The sequence below is a fragment of the Pinus tabuliformis genome, chromosome 3_2, assembly GCF_031772625.1.
Source record: "Pinus tabuliformis cultivar Carrire ecotype Pingquan chromosome 3_2, CPIR1, whole genome shotgun sequence".
NCBI lineage: Eukaryota > Viridiplantae > Streptophyta > Pinopsida > Pinales > Pinaceae > Pinus > Pinus tabuliformis.
In genome coordinates, this window is record NC_142302.1 from 221,818,639 (window position 1) to 221,845,302 (window position 26,664).

The window sequence follows — 26,664 nt, forward strand, 5'->3', positions numbered from 1 at the left end:
TCTATCTCCAAGGGTGAATGCTTGAGAGACTTGCTGGTTGGACCCTCTTGAGAAGGAAATCGACGTCAGAACATTTGGTTGTACTCTTCTCTGTTATTGATTAATAATAGATGACTACTATTATGGTTCCATTCTCATTTGTCTCTGTAATGGTTAATGTGAATTACATCTTTTCTGACTGATGTATGATTGCTTTTACTAGATTTCACGCTTGTGTTTGTCTTTCTCTTCGTGTGTGTAGGTATCTATTCGCGGAGATCACGGAGGATCGTGACCGGCCAGAGCGAAGGAGCGAGAGCGGCATCTCTTCATCAAACAAGAGCGTTGGAATCCAAGTAGGTGTTCTTTGCCTACCTTTTAATTGCAATTAGGAACTTGCATAGTAGCATTGACTGATTGTTGCTAGACCCATTCTGGGCTAGTAGGGATCGCCTCTATCCGTAGAGGGGATTTACCTCTCCAACAATATTTATTGGAGATGGAAAAATAATTTAAAATGGTTAAATTCCTTTATTTTGGAATAATTAACAAATAAAATTATTTATTAACTATTTCGCGAGAAACAAGAAAGGTGTGAAATCAAAATAATTATTAAATAGTGATTTAATAATTATTCTAATAACAAAAATAAGGAAATTCAAATAAATTATGATTTATTTAAATATTCCTAAGGGATTTAGTCAAATGGGACAAGGAATAACTATTAAATAATAATATAATAATAATTCTTAGAGAAAATTAAATAAATAATGATTTATTTAATTATTTGCATGTGGTTTTTTATTTAAATCAGAAAATAATTTAATAGAAGTGGTTTACTAAAGTATTTTCCATAGTGAAAGCGATTTTACTATGGTAAAATTAAATCCACATGGTGTATTTCGATCCACCTAGTTAGAAATGGCTAGGTGATCAGTTTTTGGTAATAATAGGTGCATATTGTGATAAGGAAAGGACAAGTCAACAACTTGGAGGAGCTATTCTACAAGATCAACTGCTACGTATGGTTATAATCTCCTTCCATTTTTATTAATGCAAAGAATTCATTGTTTTCCTATATGTGATGTTGTTATTTCACTTATTTCAATACCATGTTGATCTATTGAATGAAGTACTTAGATGATACTGCATAGATCTCATAGTTTCTTCGCTTGTGTTATCTAACTGTGAAGGTTCTCATTTTGGAAATCAATGCTAGAATTGGAGCTTCCAAGCTAAAGAAGGAGTGAAGTGTGTGAAGGATTGCAGGTAGGCATCACTCCATTATCTATTTACTTTAAGAAAAAGCATTGGATTCCTTGTCTCTCTGTTGTTCTAGGTTAGCCACCGACCTAGGGGAGATACTTTTGTCTGCAATTGTAAATCTCGTATAAAAAATTAACAACCATACATGGGAACAACTCATTCCCTTGGTGGTTTTCTTGTCCATTGTGCTTGTCTTACCTCTTCTTCAGACCTTCATAGTCTCACTAAGTCTTGATCAAACATAGGAAGACCTTTCATTGAGATTTACTTGCATTTTTTGTGTCGAAACTTGTCTTTCCTTTATCACCACACCCTATGGTCTAGAGGCAGTGTGTTGCAGTGCACCCTAGCCTTCTCTGCACCTACGTTGCAGTGCACCCTAGCCTTCTCTGCACCTACGTTGCAGTGCACCCTGGCCCTTTCAACACCTTCTCCAGTCTCTGTTTGATGCAAAAAAATGCCTTTTTGTGATTTTCTCTCCGATTAACTTTGTTCTGGTTGGTCCTTCTTATATCCCTGAGTGTGTCTTGGTCTCCGATAAGCCTCCATTTGGTTTTCATTTGTGTTGTTTTCCTCTGATAAGAATTTGTTTAGATTTTCCTTTGTTCTTGTCATTAGGTCATTATCAAACTAAATTGTTTGATCATTAAGTGCTTGAAGGAATTGTTGTTTTAGTCATCATTCTGAAATTTATTTTTATTAGTGATTAAGTAAATATCTTAGTTTTCATCTGAAAATTAAGTGCAATCCAAAAGAAAAATCTTATGCATCATGCATAGCATATAGGGCTTTGATTTTGATTGGAAAATCGAAGTTATAGAGATCAATTGTTGCATCACTTGTTTGTTGCACTGTTGATTGAATTATTCTTCCCCTACCTAGTTAGGCCTTTCATTATTAAAAGGAAAATGAAAAGAGTTATTTTTTTCATATTAGTCACATCATAGGTGTGTTAATGTGACATTGAGTTTGAGCCTTGAAACTAAAATCTAATTCAATATTAACTCTAAAATTCATCTCAATTAACCTAAGGAGCATTTGAAACTTAATGAAACACATAGAGGTCTAGGCTAGTGACGTGTTTCGGCATCGTTAAACGTAGGAGTTGTGGTTGTTTGCTAATGTTGCATCTCGGGGGGTGAAATCACGTTCCACGTATGTAAGTGTATAGGATCATTCTCCACGTACCTTCGGGTATAACGGATGGTGCTCCACACATGATAAGTATATGGGAACACTCTCATAAAACGGTTACGCATTATACAGCACTACTACGGACTGCACTTCCACGTACTGTCGCGTATATTTTGGAAGTCCTGCATAGGTTTCTATCCATCCATAGGTAACCGAGTTTTTCGCCTTGTATACCATGATACACCGAACACAACATTTAGGGATATTGGTTGTTGTACGTTAAGTCCTTGGTTCGCCAAGGTGTATATTGTAGTTCATGGTTGCTTTGTAAACCCTTTTTCCTAGTTACCCCTCTTTGTTTTTATTTGTGTCTTTAATTTCAAAAATCAATTAATTAACTGTGGAACAACATCCTTCCTGTGGAAATACTCCTTAGTCGATCTTAGGTTGAGACTAATGGAAAAAGTTCCTGAGTCTACCAAACAAATAAGCCCCTCTTATGGGAATCCTAATCCTTTTTGTTCTTTTAGAAATATTTGTGCTCCTTATATGACAATGTTGTCCCTTCCCCGATTTACCATTGGTTTACCATTTTGATTATTTTTTACCCCTTTGGTTCTAAATGTCCAAACTACTTCTCAACCGAGTTCTCCTCCACCTAAACAACATCAACCTCATGTTGATCCTAAAGTTGACCCTTTTCCTTCTTCACCTATTGTTTCTTCACCCCTTTCTTCCTCTGCCCATGGTGAAAGTCTTGATTCTAGTAACCAGGAAGCTAAGAAGAAGCAGAAAGGGAAGAATAAGAAGAAGCAAAATAAGTAGGTGGGAAACCAAGAAACCATTTCTACGAACACAACTAGTGCGGACAAACCTTCCAATCAGCCCCACAAAATTAAATTCCCTTGCATGTTATGTAACAGTGACCACCTTCTTATAGGTTGTCTTGGTATTCCCAAGGTATTAGAAGTGTGGTCCACATGCTCACATCGACCTTTGTTGTCAGCCTCTGGAGATCATGTTGGTAACAAACCCTCAACTAGTGATAGTAAGGTCCATTGGAAAAAGGGTAAATTCAAATTTTCCTGTAAATTATGTGAAGGGAATCATCCTATTCGCCTTTGTCCTTATATGGATGAATCCTCAAAAGTGTTGGAAAACCTTACAACTTCTCAGCCTCGTCTTTTTCCCATAGAGAGTAAGGATCATACCGCTTATGTTCTTCTTGTTTCTTATGATTCTACTAGACAAGGGAGAATTTCTCCCGTTCCTACAAAACCCCTCCAAGGAAATGTTTCATTGCATTTTATTGGAGTCGATTAATAGAACCTCGTCTCCCTTCTTACATACCTTTTAAGATCATGGTAAAGGATTATAATAAGGACACACATCACATTGTTATAGATGAAGGAGATTATGTTAGTATTCTATCCTCATATGCTTGGAAAGCTTTGGGTTCCCACAGCTTGTGTCTACCACTTTGAATCTGTTAGCTTTTAACAGAAGAACCAATCAACCCTTAGGGATCCTTCCTCAATTTCCTGTTACCTTGGGAGGAAAAATTGTATGTATTGATGTTATTGTTGTCATGGACCCTTTGGACTTCACTTTTCTCCTGGGGCGAGACTATGTTTATGTTATGAATGTTGTTGTATCCACACTCTTTCGAGTGATGTGCTTCTCGCATGATGGATGGAATGTGGCTATCGATCAACTTTGATTTGTTGGTCCTAAATTGACTACCAATAATCCTACTGCCCTAAGTGTTCTGAATGTGTAGGTGGTATATTCCTTGCCACAGCGTAATTATGTGGAAACTTATCCCATTCATGTACCTACTACTGAAGATGAGCCTTTCACTGTCTACTCAACTTATTTTGACCTAGATCCGGTAGGTGATATGGAGAATCAAATATTGGGGCCATTGGAGCTTGATCTTTCCATTGGATCCCGCAATATGCATCCCTTCCAGAGTGTTGTTCTCCCATCCGATGAGAACCTCTTGGAAGCCATGGTCTCTTGGAGGTCATGATCTAAGCTTCTAGAGCAGAGTTCCTTTTCTTGTGTCAATATCTTTAAAAAATAAAACAAGGTTCTCGGAGCAGGGTTCATTTTCTTGTGTCAAGATCCTTAAAAATGAAACAAGCTTTTGGAGTAGAGTTCCTTTTCTGGTGTCAAGCTCATTGAAAAATGAAACAAGCTCTTATGAGGATAGTTATTTCACTATGTCAACCTCATTAAAAAATGAAATAGGTTCCTATGAGCATAGTTATTTTCCTATATCAAGCTCATTAAGAAATGAAACAGATCCCATTCAAATTTGAGTCTTTGATTAGATCTGGTAAATTCCCAGTTGAGTCTTTCACTTGATCTCATAAATGATCCTTCATTCCATCCACTTGTTAGTACCTAGTAGTCTAATTAGGTGCATGAAATGAAGCTTGGGGGGCATGTACCTCGAATTGAGTCATTATGATGAGGGCATGCAAGCCTATTTCAAGCATATTTTTTCTCTGTTTCAAGCTTGTGTAAAAATGAAATCACTTTCAAGCATAATTTCCTATGTTTAAAGATTGCGTAAAAATGAAACCAATTTCAAGCATAGTTTCCCATGTTTGAAGCTTCTGTAAAAATGAAACCATTCCCATTTTATCCCTCGTGATTTCCATTTTTATCAGCCTATTTTTTCCAGATGAGCCTTGGTTTTTTCATTGCATTGTCACCATCTACTTGGTCGATCATACGCTTTCACTTGGTTTTTACCCTTTCCTGAGGAACCACTGCGATGAGTGGTCTTAATAGACAACCTATTGACCTTTGCATGTTCTGATTAGTTCCATTATGACCGGTACCAGTTGCTACCCTTTATACCACTCATTCCTCTAGGAGTCGTCATCTTCAACTCTTTTCAAACTCCCAAAATATGAAAAGATTGTCGAGTACTTACCTTTTCGAACTCATAAAAGTAAATGAAAAGACATCTACTCATTATATGTTTAACCCTTTTCCAGACTGCGATAAACTAGTTATGAAAAAGGAATACCTTAGTCAAACATGGCTAAGAGGTTCTCTTGGGTATTGTTTTCTACCTTTTGGACCTAAGGGATGTCTACCTACGAAAATGAACATTTGGAGTTTTATTTTTCGCCTCTTTTTCAAACTCTCTAAACATGAAAAAGATGTCAACTTTTACCTTCACTAGACTCGTTAAAACATCAAAGAGTGATGGAATTGTCAAACATCATAAGACTCAACCATTCCTTTTTATGGTTTATTAAATATACTCAGACGGATTCATTCGAAGGATGAATTTATAGATCAAGCATATGTTATCCTCCTCAATCTTGTTAAAAAATAAAGAGGTACTAACCGGTATGGTTTGGGAAATTGGGAAAACAAGGGATTCCATTTATCTAATGGAAGTGAGTCAATCTTGAACATGACACTCTTCCACTTCATCTCCATGGTCGTTGGGTTGGGTAATATGCTTGTCTTTTGGTTATCATACCATTTCTAGAGCCTCCATTTCGGTTTTGGATCAATGCTTCCAACTCCATTCAGTGTCGTCGATGTGTTCAAGAGATGTCATTTAGTTGATATTTTCTACAATACTCTTAAGCCTTCATTTCATGTTTGTCTTTCATGATCAAGTTCCATATCAGCATCATTTTAATCATTCTTTCTCAATCATGATACATGTTCTGTGTCATCGATAGGAGATACATCAAGACCCTCCAGCGGTGGGTCGCTTCCTGTCGACATTAGCATATCATCCAGGAAGTTGACTTAGAAACACACCTTTGGTACCTTGGTGCTTGAATACATCAATGGAAAGTTTCCTCACTCTCGGTGATAGGTTTAAATCATTGGCCTTCGACCGAAAGGTTTTGTGTGGTGTTCGACATCAACTCATTTACTCACACCATACAGATTGTACTATAGTACCTTGAGAGCCATTAACATCATTGGTGGTTTCTCTCACGTATGTTAACAGCTTCCATCATTGAACAGTAATCAGATGGTGTCTACCATGTTCAACTCCAACTCATTGATTGACATGGTTAGACTCACACATTAGTTGGTCATGTGAACAAGATAGAAGACCCCAGATCTAGTTTCATCCATCTGGGCTGCTATTTCAGGAGTTATACAAAGATCACAATGTATGATGGTCGTGATCATATAAACATTCATCCATTCATGGGTCCACCAATTACATCTGTGGACGTGTCTTTTGATCATTGTACATGTTATGTTAGCTTATGATTTGAGTATGGGTATTCCTCCCTCATAAAACAAAGATGTCATGTTGTAAATGTATTGTAATAGATGAATCTTGTCGATTGTCCTTGATCTCGACTTGTCACAAGGCAAAGAAATTCAGTCATCAGTCATCATTTATGACTTTACGCTTTAGAGGGAATTCTTTTATAGGCCATTTTGTCATATCCGATCAGTGATCCTCCTAATGGGATCAATCAACATCCTATTCCCCCTTGTCATCATCTTTCACAAAGCCCTAAGCAAGTTCCCTTCATTACCCAAAATTTTTGCTCTTGATTGCTGAGTTTCCAATATTTTAAGGACCATCGCGCCCTACATAATTGAGCAGCTGTGTTGCAGTGCACTCTCTCCTTATCTCAAGGTGTTATGCAGTGCACCCTGCATAACTATTGGGGTGCGTTGATTCCAGAAATTCGGGAAAAAAATATAAAATAATAAAAAATTGAAGCTTCCTCTTCCAAAAGATTCAGAGGTTGTTTCAACCATTTACCTTGGATAAACATTTGAATCCTATATGATTCCACCTTGGAGAAATCACCATCTTATCCCTTGAGCTCATCCTCCCATCACTTTTGGATCTCAAGCCTATATTGGTAAATGGATAAGAATTCATGAACTATCTCTCCTTCATATATATTTACCTCATTCCACAAGTACCTAGTTAGTTTTGGGTTTGCTTTTGGAAAGTGATTATGCCCTTATGATGTTGTAGTGAGTGGCCATCATCTCATGCATTTAGGGTGATTTGAGGTGCATATTATGACAAGGAAAGGACAAGTCAACAACTTGGAGGAGATCTTCTAAAAGATCAAGTGCTACTTATGGTTGTAATCTCCTTTCATTTATATTAATGCAAAGAATTCATTGTTTTCCTATATGTGATGTTGTTATTTCACTTATTTCAATACCATGTTGATATATCGAATGAAGTACTTATACGACACTACATGGATCTCGTAGTTTCTTAACTTGTGTTATCTGACTGTGTAGGTTCTATACTAGAAATCAGAGCTGGAATTGGAGCTTCCAAGCTAAAGAAGGAGTGAAGTGTACAAAAGATTCCAAGTAGGCCTCACTCTGTCATCTATTTAATTTAAGCAAAATCATTGGGTTCCTTTTATCTCTGTTGTTCTAATTTAGCCACTGACCTAGGGGAGATACTTTTGTCCGCAATCGTAAATCTTGTATAACACTGACTTAGTAACCAATTTTAGTAATGTCACTTTATAAGAGTCTATGATCATCTTAGGTTGGCTCGTGATGACATCTCCTATCTTCCAACTAACCCTTTCATATTAGAATCAACCTTCATTAATTTTTTATCTCGAAGGAGATCATCCAACAAACGGGGAAGCAAAAACTGAAAACTCCTTAAGAGCAAGGATGGTGTGAGAAGTTAACAATTACTAACCTTCCACTAATTAATTTGGTTTTCCCAAAATGGATTACTTTAAAAGTAAGTTATCCTAACAAAATATTGTACTTATCAAGTTAAAGACAAAGTTTCATGAGTTATTATATAAGAATTTAGATAATCATTAGCATAGTTCATAACAAATTTTTCAAAATCAGAGATAAGTTGAATAGAGAATTTATTGTATCAACACATGAGATGTTGATAAAAAAACTCCTTTAAAACAAGGTTTCCATCAGAAAATTTTTCTCCTTTCAATGATCATGGTAAGCAAACTTAACCAAATCAACTTTTATCAAACAAAAACCCGAAATCATCATAAAATCCAATTGAAACAACAACAAAAAACCACAAAAATAAAATCAAAGAAATATTTACAAAATTGACCTCCGTAGACGGAATTAGAAAAGTACCTCTTCAAAACATCACCCTTTAATAGAAGGGATTCAAACTATCCTACTATTGTTTGTAACCGAAATGTGCTAGGATCAAATTTTTATGTAATAATAAATGGTCCTAGCCATAACTTTTGAAACTTAGTGTGTTCCCCATTATTCTCATGAAATTTATCCCAATTAAGAGTTAAATCTCCTACTTCAAATTTTCTATCAGAGGAGGATCTATCTTCAAACCAATGTTTAATAATATGTTGATGTTGATTAAGCTTATTTTTTGCTTTAATTAATTCCTTGTATAGTTTAAGTGAGACATTAATTCTACTTTCCATAGCAAGGCATTTACTTTCTTGAACTCCTTGAGACAATTGCAATGATGGTAAAAATATGTTGGGAGAGATTATTGCATCCCTTCCATACATGAGGAAGAATGGGGAGTTATCGATGGAAGATTTAGAGGTTATATTGTCGGCCCATAACACATTAAATAAGGTAGTATATCAGTTCGTATGGTGGTTTACTATAGTTATTTTAAAGATCTTAATTAATTTTTTATTGGTGGATTTCGCAAGTCCATTCCCCTAAGGGTAATAGTTTGCCAAATATTTAATTTTAATTTCTTTCTCCAAAGCATATGCACTAAGATCAAGAGAAGAAAAGTAAGAAACATTATCAAAAAACAATGATTCACGGATACCAAAACGAGTAATTTAATTTTAGTTTCAAGGGAAAATATCACCTGGTTGGTATTAATGATCTGAAAACTTGAGAGGTCATAAAACTTATCACAAAGACCTTTGCAATGACTGTAAGGGATTATTAATTCAAATTACAATTTATCCATAAACATGTTAATTTAATCATAATCTTGTAACTTAAAATAGATATAAAATAAGAAAACCATGAATAAGCAAAACATAAAGCATCAAGGTTTATTATGGAGTTCATCCCCCTCCATTGGGCTATGCCTTTGGATTCACCTTCACAAATCGAATTGCTTTTATTGTATTTCTTCAAAGAGGATTTTGTACAATGCTCCATAAAAAAAAAAGGTGGCCAAAATTAGAGTTGCCTTCTATTCCCAAAAGACTTTAAAACTTGTACATACTAATAATTCCTCCAAAAATATCTCTTTAGCTCTCCAAGATCACAAAATCTTTCTCAACATGAAGCTCACAAAAATTCTTGAAAACTCTCTCAAGCTCTCCCTAACCAAACTCTCTCCACTCCAAAAAAAAGAGTATAAAAGAGAATTTACAACTTTTTGAGATCTAAAAACAAAGGAGAGAATATCTCCTTAGATCCACATTCCAAGGAGAAAATAACTCTCTTGTTCCATAAACAAAGGAACTTTTGAGACTCATGAGGAGAGAATCTCTCAACTCCAACAAACTTGAACCTTACCCACATTTTTTTAGGGAAGCAATCCCATGAAAATCTCAACTTCCCTTGAGATTAAGAAAATGGTTTGTGAAGTGGATTTTCACATTTAATCAATTTCTTGTTAGAGAGAGATTCTTCGGCGAAAATCACATGGAAAACCATTTGTCTACGCGTTTCGAACCAACTAGTGTGGTTCATCGTCAGGACAAGTTGAAGAAACAGATCCAGCTTGGCATGTTAAATAGTTTGAGCGGAGCCTCCAACGGCCAACTAGACCAACGGCTAGTTTGACTCAAGGACCGGGAAATTATTATAATAGTTTAATTAGTAAGATTAAGGACCAATATATATATATATATATATATAACATATTTATGAGGGGTATAAAGTTCAAAAATATTATTAAAAATTATAAGCTAATTAAAATATCGAAGGAAATTTAGTTGAATAAAGGACCTTAAAATCCTAATCATATATAAATGAATCTTATTAAAAATATTAAAAATTAATAATTAAATGGAAAAATAAATAAAATCAAAAGGAGGTTAGGTTAGTTATAAAAATTAGTTAAAAAGTCTAAGCTGCAAAAAAAAAAATTAAAAAAAATTAATAATAAAACTAATAAATAAAATTAAAATAAAAAGTAAATAAATCACTTAAACAATAATAAATAAAATAAAATTAACAATAAAGATAAAAATACTAAAAATAAAATAAAAATAATCCATAAATAAAGGACCTTAAATTCTAAATTAAAAGCCTATAAATTAATCTTATTTAAAAATATTATTAAAAATTATAAATTAATTAATAATTAAATGGAAAGATAGTTATATAAAATAAAAATAATCCATAAATAAAGGACCTTAAATTCTAAATTAAAAGCCTATAAATTAATCTTATTTAAAAATATTATTAATAATTATAAATTAATTAATAATTAAATGGAAAGATAGTTATATAGAAGATCAAAAGGAGGATAGGTTAGTTAGAAAAAAAGATAAAAAGTCTAGAAAATAAAAATAAATAAATAAAAATAAAAAGTAAATAAATCAATGAATAAATATTAAATAAATATAAATTAGTTAATAATAATAATTAGTAAATACATAAATAATAAATAAGTAAAATTAACCAAAAAGAACTCAATAAAAATAAAATACAAAAATAAATTAGTAAAGTAAAAAACCTAAAGAAGAGGGCGGAAAACCAACTAGGAAGAGAGTGTTGGGACCCAACACCTACTGATTTTCCAGCCATCCTCTCTATTGAGATTGCATGGCCTTTTTTCAATCTCAAGCGCTTCCCTAAATTTACGATGATGGAAATGCGAAACCTTAGCAATAACACTAGCCTTCTCAATACAAACATGATGATTGGTTTTTTCAGCATGTTCAGCTAAAGCGGAATACTTAGCTCGCCTATGTTTAAGGTCCGTTGTGTGTTCGCTAATCCTTTGATTAATGGAGCGACCAGTCTCCCCAATATAGGGGGTCCCACAGGAACAAGGGATCAAATAAACACCTTTCATATCCTTAGGGTCGATAGGATCCTTCACAGATCTTAGGGACCTACGAATTGTGTTCAGGGGCCTAAAGGTCACAGGGATACTATGCTTCCTGAGAATCCTTCCAATTCTATCAGTGGTCCTTTGAACATATGGAAGATGGACACCTGGAATTCGTTCCTTCAGTTCCCTTTTAGTCAAAGAATTCTTGGAAGCTTTACGAAAAGCCCTCTGACCCAAGTATCTACTATAACCATTCTCAACAAAGACATCAAGCAGATGGGATTTTTCATTCTCAAAGCTCTTTTTGTCGGAGATCCTTAGGGCCCGAGTAGCAAGGGTATTGAGAACACCCATCTTTTGAGCCGGGAAATGGTGGGAACTGGCATGAAGATACTGCTCCGTATGAGTTTTCTTTCGAAAAACTCGATGGGCAAGGGATCCATCACTATTCTTAGAAATAAGGATATCAAGGAATGGAAGGCATCCATCAACTTCTTCCTCCTTAGTGAACTTAATGGCTGAGGATTGATTGTTGAGATGATCAAAGAAGAGATCAATCTCATCCTGGCCATGAGGCCATATGACATTGGTGTCATCCACATACCTTCTCCACAACTTAGGCAAGAGCCAGGAAGAGCTAAGAGCCTTGGACTCAAAATCTTCCATAAACAGATTAGCAACAACAGGGGAAAGGGGGGAGCCCATCGCAACCCCACAGGTTTGCTCGAAGAACTCTCCTTCAAAACTGAAGAAGGTGGAAGTGAGACAGATCTCAACCAACTTGGCCGTGTCAGGATCTGTTAGGCGGTGGATCACCTCCATGGCCTCATTAATAGGGATGCAAGTGAACAGGGAGACAACACTGTCATATGGCATCATGGCCAGGATGAGCTTGATCTCTTCTTTGATCATCTCAACAATCAATCCTCAGCCATTAAGTTCACTAAGGAGCAAGAAGTTGATGGATGCCTTCCATTCCTTGATATCCTTATTTCTAAGAATAGTGATGGATCCCTCGCCCATCGAGTTTTTCGAAAGAAAACTCATACGGAGCAGTATCTTCATGCCAGTTCCCACCATTTCCCGGCTCAAAAGATGGGTGTTCTCAATACCCTTGCTACTCGGGCCCTAAGGATCTCTGACAAAAAGAGCTTTGAGAATGAAAAATCCCATCTGCTTGATGTCTTTGTTGAGAATGGTTATAGTAGATACTTGGGTCAGAGGGCTTGTCATAAAGCTTCCAAGAAATCTCTGACTAACAGGGAACCGAAGGAACGAATTCCAAGTGTCCATCTTCCATATGTTCAAGGGACCACTGATAGAATTGGAAGGATTCTCAAGAAGCATAGTATCCCTGTGACCTTTAGGCCCCTGAACACCATTCGTAGGTCCCTAAGATCTGTGAAGGATCCTATCGACCCTAAGAATATGAAAGGTGTTTATTTGATCCCTTGTTCCTGTGGGACCCCCTATATTGGGGAGATTGGTCGCTCCATTAATCAAAGGATTAGCGAACACGCAGCGGACCTTAAACATAGGCGAGCTAAGTCTTCCGCTTTAGCTGAACATGCTGAAAAAACCAATCATCATGTTTGTATTGAGAACGCTAGTGTTATTGCTAAGGTTTCACATTTCCATCATCGTAAATTTAGGGAAGCGCTTGAGATTGAAAAAAGGCCATGCAATCTCAATAGAGAGGATGGCTGGAAAATCAGTAGGTGTTGGGTCCCAGCACTCTCTTCCTAGTTGGTTTTCCGCCCTCCTCTTCAGGTTCTTTACTTTACTAATTTATTTTTGTATTTTATTTTTATTGAGTTCTTTATGGTTAATTTTACTTATTTATTATTTTATTTATTATTTATGTATTTACTAATTATTATTATTAACTAAATTATATTTATTTAATATTTATTCATTGATTTATTTATTTACTTTTTATTTTTATTTATTTATTTTTATTTTCTAGACTTTTTATCTTTTTTTCTAACTAACCTATCCTCCTTTTGGTCTTCTATATAACTATCTTTCCATTTAATTATTAATTAATTTATAATTTTTAATAATATTTTTAAATAAGATTAATTTATAGTCTTTTAATTTAGAATTTAAGGTCGTTTATTTATGGATTATTTTTATTTTATATAACTATCTTTCCATTTAATTATTAATTAATTTATAATTTTTAATAATATTTTTAAATAAGATTAATTTATAGGCTTTTAATTTAGAATTTAAGGTCTTTATTTATGGATTATTTTTATTTTATCTTTAGTATTTTTATCTTTATTGTTAATTTTATTTTATTTATTATTGTTTAAGTGATTTATTTACTTTTTATTTTATTTTATTTATTTATTTATATTTTAATTTTATTTATTAGTTTTATTATTATTTTTTTTTTTATTTTTTTTTTTTGCAGATTAGACTTTTTAACTAATTTTTCTAACTAACCTAACCTCCTTTTGATTTTATTTATTTTTCCATTTAATTATTAATTAATTTTTTATTTTTAATATTTTTAATAAGATTCATTTATATATTACTTAGGATTTTAAGATCCTTTATTCAACTAAATTTCCTTCGATATTTTAATTAGCTTATAATTTTTAATAATATTTTTGAACTTTATACCCCTCATAAATATGTTATATATATATTTTTTGGTCCTTAATCTTACTAATTAAACTATTATAATAATTTCCTGGTCCTTGAGTCAAACTAGCCGTTGGTCTAGTTGGCCGTTGGAGCCTCCCCTCAAACTATTTAACATGCTAAGCTGGATCTGTTTCTTCAACTTGTCCTGAAGATGAACCATACTAGTTGGTTCGAAACGCGTCGACAAATGGTTTTCCATGTGATTTTCGCCGAAGAATCTCTCTCTAACTTGATATGGATCACAAAAGCCTTAACTCTACAATTTCTTGTTTACAATTTAAATAGAAAATACATGAACACCTTGACATTTTATGCTCATGAAAATTTTAAATAATTCCACCTTTACCAATCTTCCGTTGAACTTTCCTTTGACTTAGTACTCTTTGGATATTGGTGTCAAGATTCTTGTGGATTATAGCTCCCATGAATGTTTTTGGTCCACCAAAAGCTCAATAAGTTGAAAATTGATTATGATGTTCGGAGTTGAAAGTTTTAATTTTCTGCAAAATTAAGTGCAATTCAATTACAAAAGAATCTTCTTCCTCCTTACTAGTTGCTCGAACTATGGTATGCACGTTTCCCTTTGTTTGCAACTTCCTCGTATTTCAAATTAACTTCTTTAACCAAATTCATGGCTTTACCAAAATTATTCATGACAAAGGCTCTCCAAAAATTTGGCAATTTGAATGGTTCAAAAAATTGGTTCAGCATCTGATGGGATTTGAACCAATTTGGAGCTTTCCTTTAATTTCTGCTACATTTGCAGTTGTATACAAATGGACCAACTTATCCCGAGAGTCTACGTGCTCTTTCTTAAGTGAAACAGTGGCCATAGTTGTTGCTTACAAACCCCATGGTAAAATTTTCTTCGAAGTTCAGGTGACAGAAATGTCGATACACTCCTGAAATTCTCTCACAAAATCAGTGTAACACCAATGCAATGGTTTTCATTTTGACTGCTAGTTATTGCAAAGTTAATGTGAGAGTTGTTATTGCTGCAAAGAATATGCTTTTCACCGCCAACAGTCCCACAACTCTTACAGAAAACAAGGAACATAGTAGTGTACAGTGCTTCAAAGAGCTCACCAGCTCCATTTACTGTAGCCACAAGAAATTTGTTGGAATGCACTAAAGAAATCATAGTGTGCAGTTGAGGAGTATAATATAGAGAACCTGGAATGTTGATGAATGATGGACATCCTGGAAGGACAACTTCTTCTTCCGAATAACATTTCTGAGCTGATAAAACTAGTGCCAAAAGCCTCCATCCTTTCAATAATGAGCCAACAATTAAGTCCATATATTCTTTTACATAGCACAGACCCAGATTCAAATTACGATTTTCAGCATACTCAAGATCCAATTCAAAGATCCAGTCTGGATTTTATTTTTCTCAAACGATAGCTTCCTCTAATAATTTCAAAGCTTCACTCCATAGACGAGTTCTTTTTGAGTCTGAGGATGAATCTTTAGCTTTCCTTTCCAAGGCAAGACCTAATAAATGATATGTAATGCCCTTTAAGTGTTCTAACTCCACTTTGGCATTCTCCACTTGCATATTCCACTCCTTCAGCAGCAAGATGGAAATCTTCAGTACAAATCTTTGCTGCTAATAACAATGTTGACAAACCATTTTGCTTTTCTGATTTGCTCAATGAATTTCATATTTTGATTTTCTGATTTGCTCAATGAATTTCATGGCAGATTTAACCTAACCATATTTTTCCTCACACCACTATAACAAAGAGCCAGATCATTCCATCGATTAGTTGTTACATAAATTCCCAGGTAAGACCTCTTCAACTTTCTTTACTAATACAAGGGATGGTCCAGAAAAAGAAAGTGCAAAAGTAAGGTGATCCATGACTGCAGGGTCCCACGCAATTTTGCGTAAACAACATTTTCTTAGGAGAACCATAAGCAATAGAATAATCTGCTCTATATTATTCTTTGGGACAAATGAACCATCAATCTAAGCAGCTAAACTAGGTGCACCTCTAGCTTATAGACAGTTCCATGGCTTTGCTGCAAAAAAAAAAATCATTCAATGTCATTACCAGGAGTGGACATTGCAACATAACTATCTATGTTTTATTTGAGTTGAACCATCATTGGAGTAATAACGTTGATTGTGGCATATGGCCACGTTATTACGTGGCGCAGGCCACCAATACTTCATTTTCCCAACGAAATGTCAATTCTAGAATTGACGCTGGACTATAAATTCCAATGTTGCCCAGGTAAAGCAAAAATTGCCTTAATCGTGCCATAACCACCTCCAGATTATCGTGGACCAATCCTAACACGTAATCGTAACATCTGATGTTAACCAAGGGCTGGTTTATCATTAATATAATGAACTTGAACTGTGTCGCTTGAACTGTGTCGCATGAACTGTGTCGACATGTTTGCCACCTCCCATTGATATGGGAAACATAATACATGTATCTCGTTGATGAGTTATTGATTGTTCCATATGGCTAACGTCCATGGCCCAATTGCATGGTGGATATCGTGACCTATCGAGGCAACCACCCCCGAACACTTTAACAAAGTATATGCTACTTTGAACTTAATAATAATAATAATATCTATTTTTAAGGTCACAAAGCCAGATACTAAATTGGTGTATAAGACCCCCTTGTTTGTGGAACAAGGGACCCACCTCTACGCAGCAATTTGACTGCAATTTAACAACTAATATGTAACTTATACGATAGTATGGGATACTCCATTACCATTTTGAAACAATCACATGTCACAGAAGAGGCAAAAAATCCAAACGAATCTACGTGTACTGATTGATCTTCACATTAAGAAGACAGTCGATATTGTAGTTGTCTTTGATTGAGTCAGTGCGTTGTGCTGACCTGTTGACTATTTTCTATCCTCAAGAATGAACCCTGATCCAAGCTTATTGGTTGCTAATGAACATGCAAAAAAAAGACATATTGGAGCTGCATCAATGCCCCACAATTTGATTCATAGTAAAAGAATTTGAGACCCTTCATCAACCTCGATCGACTTGTAAATGCTTATTACATAGGTCTCCAACATAATACAATATTTTTAACTCAGGAATATCATGGGTATGTTGGGTTTACATGCACGAACAAATCTATGAAAGAAAAACAAATCAATTTCACAAATATGCTATGGGAAGGATTTCATTTAAGAAGAAATTCAACCCATTGCTTACCGAACCAATCCAATGGATTCTTCTTTAATTTGATTTCATCATGTTCTATTTCTTGAATGAGTTTTGTTGGACTAACTTCTTTTTTTGACATGGTCTTGCGCCACTTTCCTCCAATAATGTTGACGAAATAGCACACAAAGATTCCAGCATTTTCCAACCAAATGACCACTTTGATGACAATTTGTGCAACAATGTTGCGACTTCATTTTTCCATTAAATTTCTTATGATTTGGAGATTGACCCTTTTGTCGCTCTTCATTCAAAAAGTTCTTGTATAAAGACATTCTCTTCCAACACTTTTAAGCTTTATGATTATATAGCCCACAAAACGAACATGGAATGTTATGCCAAAAATTATGAATGGCATTACCATACTTCTTATAATCAAAAGCATTTTTTGTATAATTAGGCCTATACCTTTGATTGACACCATTGCTACAACTCTGATGAGGTAGAAGTTCCTTTTGAAACATCATTTGCAGAAGTTCCTTTCGAAACATCATTTGCTTCAACAGTCTTGGAATTCTCTCCAACCTCTTCTTTGTCGTATCCAATTCCAACATGTTGAGGTTGATTTTCAACCATAATGTGTTCTATTATACCTTGGGCATAGCTTCCCAAGAATTTCCCTTCGTAGCCCATTTTCAATAACAATTTAGACCCAATTCCTCGAGTGTACTTCTTGAAGGAGCCAAAACGAAAATCTTCCTGAGAGGAAATTGAATGTGAACAAGTGTTGCTTACCTTGTTTACCTTGTTTACCTTAGCATTCTGACACTTTACTAGGGCCTCTTCTAAAGCTTGTAATCGCAACTCCATCATCTGAATTCTATCTTGAAGCTCTTTCTTCTCATCTTCCAATGCTTTCAACTATTTCCGCAACTTATTGCTTTCTCTATCATCATTATACAAGTCTTCCACCATTTTCTTCATGGTTAAGAATTCTTTAAAAACCTTTGAATCTTGATAAATATTTGCAAAGAAGGATCATAAAATTATTTATTTTCCAAATTCCACATTTTGAAACTTAAGAAAATACCTTCTTAATAGTTACCTTCTCTTTGCTTGAATTAAACCTAACATATGTACCCACTAAGCCAAACAATGAACTTCTCTAATACAAAGTGATCTGAAAACTTGAGAGCACATAAAAAATTATCACAAAGACCTTTGCAATGAATGTAAGGGCTTATTAATTCAAGTTACAATTTATCCATAAACATGATCATTTCATCATAATCTTGTAACTTAAACTACATATAGAATAACTTGATCAAACCATGATTAAGAAAAATATAAAGCATCAAGGTCAATAACGGAGTTCACCCCCTCCATTGGGCTACGTCTCTGATTCACCTTCACAGGTCAAATCTCTTTTATTGTCTTTCTTTAAAGAGGAATTTGTACAATGCTCTATAAAAAAAAGAAGGTGGCCAAATCTAGAGTTTCCTTCTACTCCCAAAAGAATTCAAAACTTATCCATACAAATAATTCCTCCAAAAAGATCTATTTAGCTCTCCAAGCTCACAAAAGCTTTCTCAACATGAAGCTCTAAAAACTTCTCCAAAAACTTTCTCAAGCTCTCCCTATCCAAACTCTCTCCACTCCAAAGCAAAGAGTACAAAAGAGAATTTACAACCTTTTGAGATCACTTGACCTGCGAGAAATCCATAATACCATAAATATGAAGAAATATAGCCCAAAACATAGAATTATCACATGAAATGAGAAAAACTGCAAGCTATTTTATTAATCAGAAACAGATTCAATGTTCACTTGCCTCTTCTAGGGGGCAACATGTTGTCCCATCCCTACACCCCCTGCACAACTCATACAGGACGTTATACCCACATGTGTGGCCTATTCTACACAGTTTCATGCAGTTGATGCCCCTTGGATGTACTTTTGCATATTTGGAGGGTGCGCACGTAGGCTTGATCATCAGGAGAGGGAAAATCTCATTTTTGCCTTGCAAACTACCAACAGAGCAGATCTCAATTACAATAAGACTCAATGATGTTTCACTTAATAACTAAGAATATTTATAGCTAAATGACATACAAAACCCTAACTACTAGTGCTCCCTTGCATAACACGGGTTAACCACTTTAATTATTAACTGTGGCTCGTTTACAACTAATTGTGGTCCATTCACAGATCAACCACTTACAATTATTAATGCAGGCTTTATTGACTCTCTAACTAACTATGGCTCTGACTCGGCCCATTTGGATTATTACATAATAAAGGGGTTAGGTTTGGACCTTAACATGCCCTCCCCCATCAAAAGCAGCCTTGTCCTCAAGGGTGAAGCTGCGGAAACTGCTAAAGAATAGTGGTTGGTTCTCATGTCGCATCTTCAAGAGAGGTGTCTTTCCACTTGATGAGGACTTCCTTAATCGTGTGGCCGTGGAGATGTCTTTCATGGGCAGCAAGGGCCTATTTTGGTCAGTGCCAAAGTGAGCCTTCCTCATCCAATTTGGGTAGAATTGTTTGAACTCTGCAATTGTTCCCCACCACTTTCTTGAGGCATGATACATGGAAGACCAAATGGATTTTTGTAGGTTGCAAAGGAATTTTGTAGGCAACTACTCCTATGTGTTGAAGTATCTGATAAGGCCCATGGAATTTTGGTGCTAGTTTCTGGTAGCCCTTTTCTTTGAGAGATGTTTACTTCTATGGTTGGAGTCGCATGAATACATGATCCCCTTATTGAAATGATCACTCGGAATGATGTTGGTCAACCTGTTGCTTCATTCGGTTCTAAGCTTTATGTAGATTATCTTTGAGATGAGAGATCATGGTGGCATGGTTCTATAGGAGTTTATCAACTTCTTATACTTTAGAACATACAGGGATATAAAAAACAGGTGAAGGTGGTAGTTGGCCATACACTGCCTCATATGGAGTCATCTTGGTGGGTTCATGATAGTTAGTATTATACCACCATTTAGCTAAAGGTATCCATTTTGCCTATTGACGTTTCTTGTTTGAAGTGAAGCACATCAGATAGGTCTCCAAACATTTTTTGATTGCATTTGTTTGACCATCAGTTGGGGATGATAGGTGGTACTTAGTTGGAGTTGCGTGCCCTGTAGCTTAAAAATTTCCTGCCGAAATTTGCTGGTGAAAGTGGGCTCGCGATCAGACACAATGGAAGTCAGCATGCCATGCAGTTTGAAGATCTGGTCCAAGAAAAATTGAGCCACCAAAGTGGGGGTAAATGGGTGTGGTAGAGTGAAAAATGAGCATATTTAGAAAGTTTGTCAACGACCACCATGATGATTGATTTCTTGCCTGACTTTGTGAGATCAGTGATGAAATCCGTGGAAACATCTATCCAAACAAAAGTAGGGATTGGCAATGGTTGTAAGGTTCCCGGTAACTTGATTGTTTCCCTTCGTTGTGTTGGCACACATCACATTCAGCGACAAAAGTAAGAATGTCATTTTTCATGCGAGGCCATAAGAAAGAACGACATGCACGAGCATAAGTCTTCTAAAATCCTGAATGGTGTGCAATTGGAGATGAGTGCAACTCATCCAAGATGCGGGTTTTGAGGGTGGATATCACTACTTGATCCTTGTAGTGAAGAATCTCATCCTTCCAATAGTAGTATGTTGATGAATTACGATCTTCTCTTAAGTTATTAATGAGCTGGGAAAGAGAGGGATGGGACAACCATTCCTTACATGCCTCGTCAATCCAATCTAGTATGGTTAGAGAGATTGATAGAAGGGTGCTCTCCTCCTAAAATTGGCATGATAAAGCATCAGCCACTACATTGTCATGCCCCTTCTTGTAAATTATCTCATAATCATATCCCAGAATTTTAGCAAGCCATTTATTTTGTTGTGGTGATGATAGACGTTGCTCTAGAAAATATTTTAGGTTTTGATGGTCTGTGTGGATTTTGAAATGTCGCCCCAAAAATTATGGCCGTTAGGTGTCTATGGCATGTAAGATGGCCATAATTTCTTTCTCATAAGTAGATTTCCCAAGATGTTTTTCACTGAATTGTTGACTGGTGAAATTTAATGGTCTTCCTTCCTACATTAATATAGCACCAATACTTGTACCTAAAGCATCACATTTGATCACAAAAGATTTGGTGAATTCTGGTAGGGCCAATACGGGAGTGGAGCACATGAACTGTTTGAGATCCAAGAAGGCTTGTTGAGCTGCATCAATCTAGAGAAATGATTTTTTCTTGAGAATATTAGTGAGGGGTCTAGTAGTGCATCCATAATTATGAACAAATTTTCGATAGAAGCCAGTGAAACCCAAGAATCCCTTCAAACTCTTCAAGGTTTTTGGTTGGGGCCAATATTGCATTGCTTGAATTTTTTTCGGATCAACCCTCACTCCTTCACAACACACAATGTGTCCCAAATACTCAACTTCTTCCATGCCAAAAGATAACTTGAAATATTTGACAAATAGGTTGTGATATTGGAGCAGTTGCAATGTCTAGTCTACATGTTGAAGATGTTTGTCCCAGGTTATGTTGTAGATGACAATGTCATTGAAGAAGACCAGAACAAATTTTTGAAGTTATGGTTTCAGAAGGTGGTTCATGAGGCTTTGAAAAGTAGATGGAGAATTACAAAGACCAAATGGCATGACTAGGAATTCATAATATCCTTCATGAGTTCGGAAGGCGGACTTGGGAATGTCTACTTCCTTCATGTGTATTTGGTGATAGCCTAAGCAGAGGTCTAGCTTGATAAATAATTTAGCACCATGCAATTCATCAAGTAGATAATCAACCACCGGAATATGAAATTTGTCTTTGATAGTGAGTTTGTTAAGGGCCTGAAAGTTCGGACACATGTGACATTCTCCATCTTTCTTTAGAACCATGACCATTGGAGACAAATAATGGTTGATGTTGGGACAGATAACACTGACTTTGAGGAGTTCCTTGATGATTTTTTCAATTTCTTTCTTTTGGGAAAAATGATATCGATATGGGTGGACATTAGGAGGTTGGGCAATCGGTACCAAAGGGATGCTATGATCATGTTCACCCCTGTAGGGTGGAAGTTATTTAGGTTTTTCAAAGACCCTCCAGTGGCAATCTAATACCCATTGCATATATGGATGAATATGAGGAGTAGTGCATTCAATGGCTTGGATGGCATTAAATTGGGTGATTACTCCATGCTGACCCTTTTTTAAAAGCTTCTCCATTTGATGCAATATGATGATAGTAGGAGAACCTACCAAGAGTCCCCTTAATGTATGAATGCCGTCATTCTACTTAAAGCTCATATATAACTCCTAGAAATCCATTGTGATAGGGCCCAGTGTGCGAAGCAATTTGGCACCTAGGACAATGTCACAACCACCCATTTCAATGGCAAACATGTGGGCCTTTAGGTGGTAGTCTCCCATCTAAAGCTTAATATTTTCATAGCAGCCTTCACATTTCATGGTACCCCCATCAATGATAAGGACTTGGAAATTATATACCGCATGTACAAAGCAATGAACAACTCCTGCGACTCTCTTATGCATAAAATTATGAGTGTTTCCACTATCAATCAATACCACTAGTGGTCGATGTTTAATAAAGCCTCGGATTTTGAGAGTCTAAGGCGAAGAAATTTCATCCAAGGCATGTAGTGATATAACCAACTCAATGGGGGTAGCTGTGAGATCATTGTCGGGTTGGGTGTCCCCCGCTTCTTCCTCAGGCACTTCAAGGGATGGAGCTTCATCTGTTGAGCTATTATTAGTAGCATCAATTTGAAATAATTTTGGTTCCTTGCATTTATGTCCAGGGGAGTACTTGTCATCACAGTAGTATCACAGTCCTTGTTTCCTTCTTTCGGCCATTTCCATCGGTGACACATTTTGAACATTAAGTGTTTAGGTGGGGCCCTGAGCCTAGGTGGGATGTGCCTTGGCAATGAAGTTTAGACAATTGGACTGCGCATTTAAGGATATTTCCACATTTAAGGCCTTGTGGCATGTGTCCAACCAAGTTGTTGGGTGGTGCATTCGAACATGGGCTTAAATGGCTTCTTTTAGGCCACTAATGAAACATTCCAAGTAGAAATCATCTCCTACGCCGTTAGTTTTGATGGCCAATTTTTCAAAGACTACAATGTATTCCTTTATTGTACCTGTTTGTCAAAGCTTAGTGAGACGGCCCAAAAAATTAGATTCCCAATCAAAGTGATCACATATGCCTTTTGACAATATTTTCTAAGTTGCTCTCCCTAGATAATATTCCTGATTACACTTCCACCACTACCATCTCTATTGATCCAAGTAAAGGGCTCCCACATGTAGTTTAGTTCCATATTCGTAGATATCATTAAGGGAGAAACATTGTTCCATTTGTGCTACCCATACTACAGGGTTAGAGCCATAAAATTTGTACATGTCCAGCTTGGGTGTCTGGTGGTTGGAAGAGTGGTGATTTCCATGGAATTGAATGTGATGGTTGGATTATCCTTCTATGTGTACATAAACACTAGGCTCCTTCCTATGATATGCTTTTATAAGGGTTGTTAATTGTGAGCATTTTTTGGTAATATTCTTCGCGAATGCGTTGAATCTTTTCTCAAGGTGGTTGACCCTCTCGACTTCTTTTTCCATAGCCATAACTTGATATTGGGTACCTATAAAACACCAACCCGGTAAATATTTTTGAGTTTACTTCAGAGTAGCCTGATTGGAAAGAGGGCAAGCTCGGGAGTCTAATGGTGTGGGTCACTTGAAGTCACGTCGGGAAAAAAATTGGGATGGCCGAAAAATTGGTGGCTTACAAGTGAATGGTACGGTACCACTGCGACCGGTTCATCATCCTGAATCTTATGGGCTAAGTCTCTTACAAGTGTCCCGAGATGGTATCAAACTCTTTATTTTTTACTCCGAAAGTAATTTTACTCCTCGTTGATCAATAATGTATGGAAGAATTCCAGAAAGCTTTACACTGCCCAATGTCCTACGAAAATTGGGCCTAGACTGTAGTAACAGAAATCCCAAGGTCTTGGTACTATCAAATGTGTTGTGACAATCTAATCTGGACTATGGCATCCAAAACCCTCACTGCACAAAGATTCTGATATGCACTGTGAAAACCCCAACTACTGAATCTGAGTTGTACATTGGCGGCAGAACCCCAACTGTTGGAACTGATTTGGAAGATAAGGTAGATAGAAAAGGAACTATGGTCATAAAGGAGTGTCAAGTGCTATAGATCAAAATATACACAGGAGTCTAATAATAGTACTCAGCCCAATCTTTCAGGACGCTAACTAAGGACGATTGACTGTACCCTTAGTCGTACTACCCGACTACCTTATTGTACGTGCGAGTAATCTCCCCAAGTGTTGTTCTCAATGTAATGTAGTATCAAGATGGCCGACGATTATCCAAGGTTAGGTTTCAGGTGATCCTATGGGGATTCCGATATAGACAAGGGTACGTGGAAGTTTAGTCCGTGTGCAGGTTTGTCTAATGCACTACTACTTGAAGGGGTACCCACAAGGGTTACAAGGGAGTCCAACAAGCGTGACCACCTTTTGTAGTACTTGCATGCATACCTCCCCAAATCCACAGGTTTATGTGCTCAACAATAGATCCCATGGTTTAAAGACGCCATAACACGTCTCTAGCCTTAAAAAAAAATCTGCGAAAATTGGTGGTACAATTGGCCCGAGAAAGTGCTCTAATACCACTTTTTATACTCTTGACTTGCGAGAAATCCAGAATACCATAAATACGAAGAAATATAGCCCAAAACACAGAATTATCACATGAAATGAGAAAAGCTACAAGGTATTTTATTATTCAAAAACAGATTCAATGTTCACTTGCCTCTTCGAGGGGGAAACCTCCAATATAGCAAAGCTCAATTACAATAAGGCTCGATGATGTTTCCCTTACTAATTAAGAATATTTATAGTTAAATGACATCCAAAACCCTAACTACCAATGGTCCCTTGCATAACACGAGTTAACCACTTTATTTATTAAATATGGCCCGTTTACAAATAATTGTGGTCCCTTTGTGGGTTAAACACTTACAATTATTAATGAGGGCTTTATTGACTCTCTAACTAATTATGACTCTGAATCAACCCATTGGGCTTATTACATAAATAAATGGGTTAGGTTTGGACCCTAAAAAAAAGGAGAGAATATATCCTTAGATCCACATTCCAAAGAGAGAATAACTCCCGCATTCCATAAACAAAGGAACTTATGAGACTCTTAAGAAGAGAATCTCTCAAATCCAACAAAATTTAAACCTTATCCACATTTTTTTTAGGTAAACAATCCCATGAAAATCTCAACTTCCCTTGAGATTAGGAAAATGGTTTGTGAGGTTGATTTTCACATTGAATAAATTTCCTTTCTACAATTTGAATGGAAAATACATGAGCATCTTGAACATTTTATGTTCATGAAATTTTTAAATAATTCCACCTTTACCAATCTTTCCTTGGGCATTCCTTTGAATTGGTACTCTTTGGAAATTGTTGTCAAGATCTTGCTAGATCAATTAACCACCCAAAGAGGGACTGCTTCCACCATCTCGTGAAGTAATCTATCATTTTTAAGATGAATTTTTTATGAAGATATGAAGTAGGGTTGATAGGACCAACAATGTCCAAGCCCCACTGTTGACAAGTGTCATGTCCCCAATTAATAATTTTGCTAAGGGAAATTCCTAGTTTTGCATTTTGATGATTAAAATATATTTAGATAAATAAAATTAGGAGAAATAAGTTGTCAAGATATTAAATAATTTTTGGAGAAAAGGAAATGGTTGGGACTTAGGAAAAGAAGAAAAATTAAAGTGAAGATAAGTTGTGGATATTACCAAAATGGAAATCGAACCATGGGAAGAATCAAACCATGGACCATGGTTTTAAAGCATAGTGTAAGAGAAATCGAACCATGGTATGAGGAAAGGAAAGCATTAATAAAAGGAAGACTAGATACTCATTTTGATCATTCTATTTGGCATTTCATTTCAAACATGGAGAGCTTGTTTAAGTTGCTTAGCGAAGTCAATCAATGCGGTTTAGCACAAGGAATTTCCAAGCGGAAATTCCACCCTCATTTCGGAGAACTTCGAGTGTCAGTAAGATAATTTGGGGAGTCTGATTCAGGATTTCCATAGAGTTTTATTTCAGGTATTCACTCATATTTCCACTCCTTGGGTGCAGAGGAAGTTCAAGTTGCTCATTGGTGGATCAACTATTGTGGGTTGGAGTTCTAACTATTTTGCAGGGATTGAGCAGTAGTGTTTTGTCGAGTATTGGAGCTGATTTGGTTGGTAGTTTGAGGAAGGAATTTGTTGGGATTTGGAGGAGTTTCCCTTCAGAGAATTGTGCATTCTTGCAATAGTTCATTTTTTGTAGCTCACATGTTGATTTTGGGGTTTCAATCACTCGCAAATTCAACTTGATATTTTTCTGGG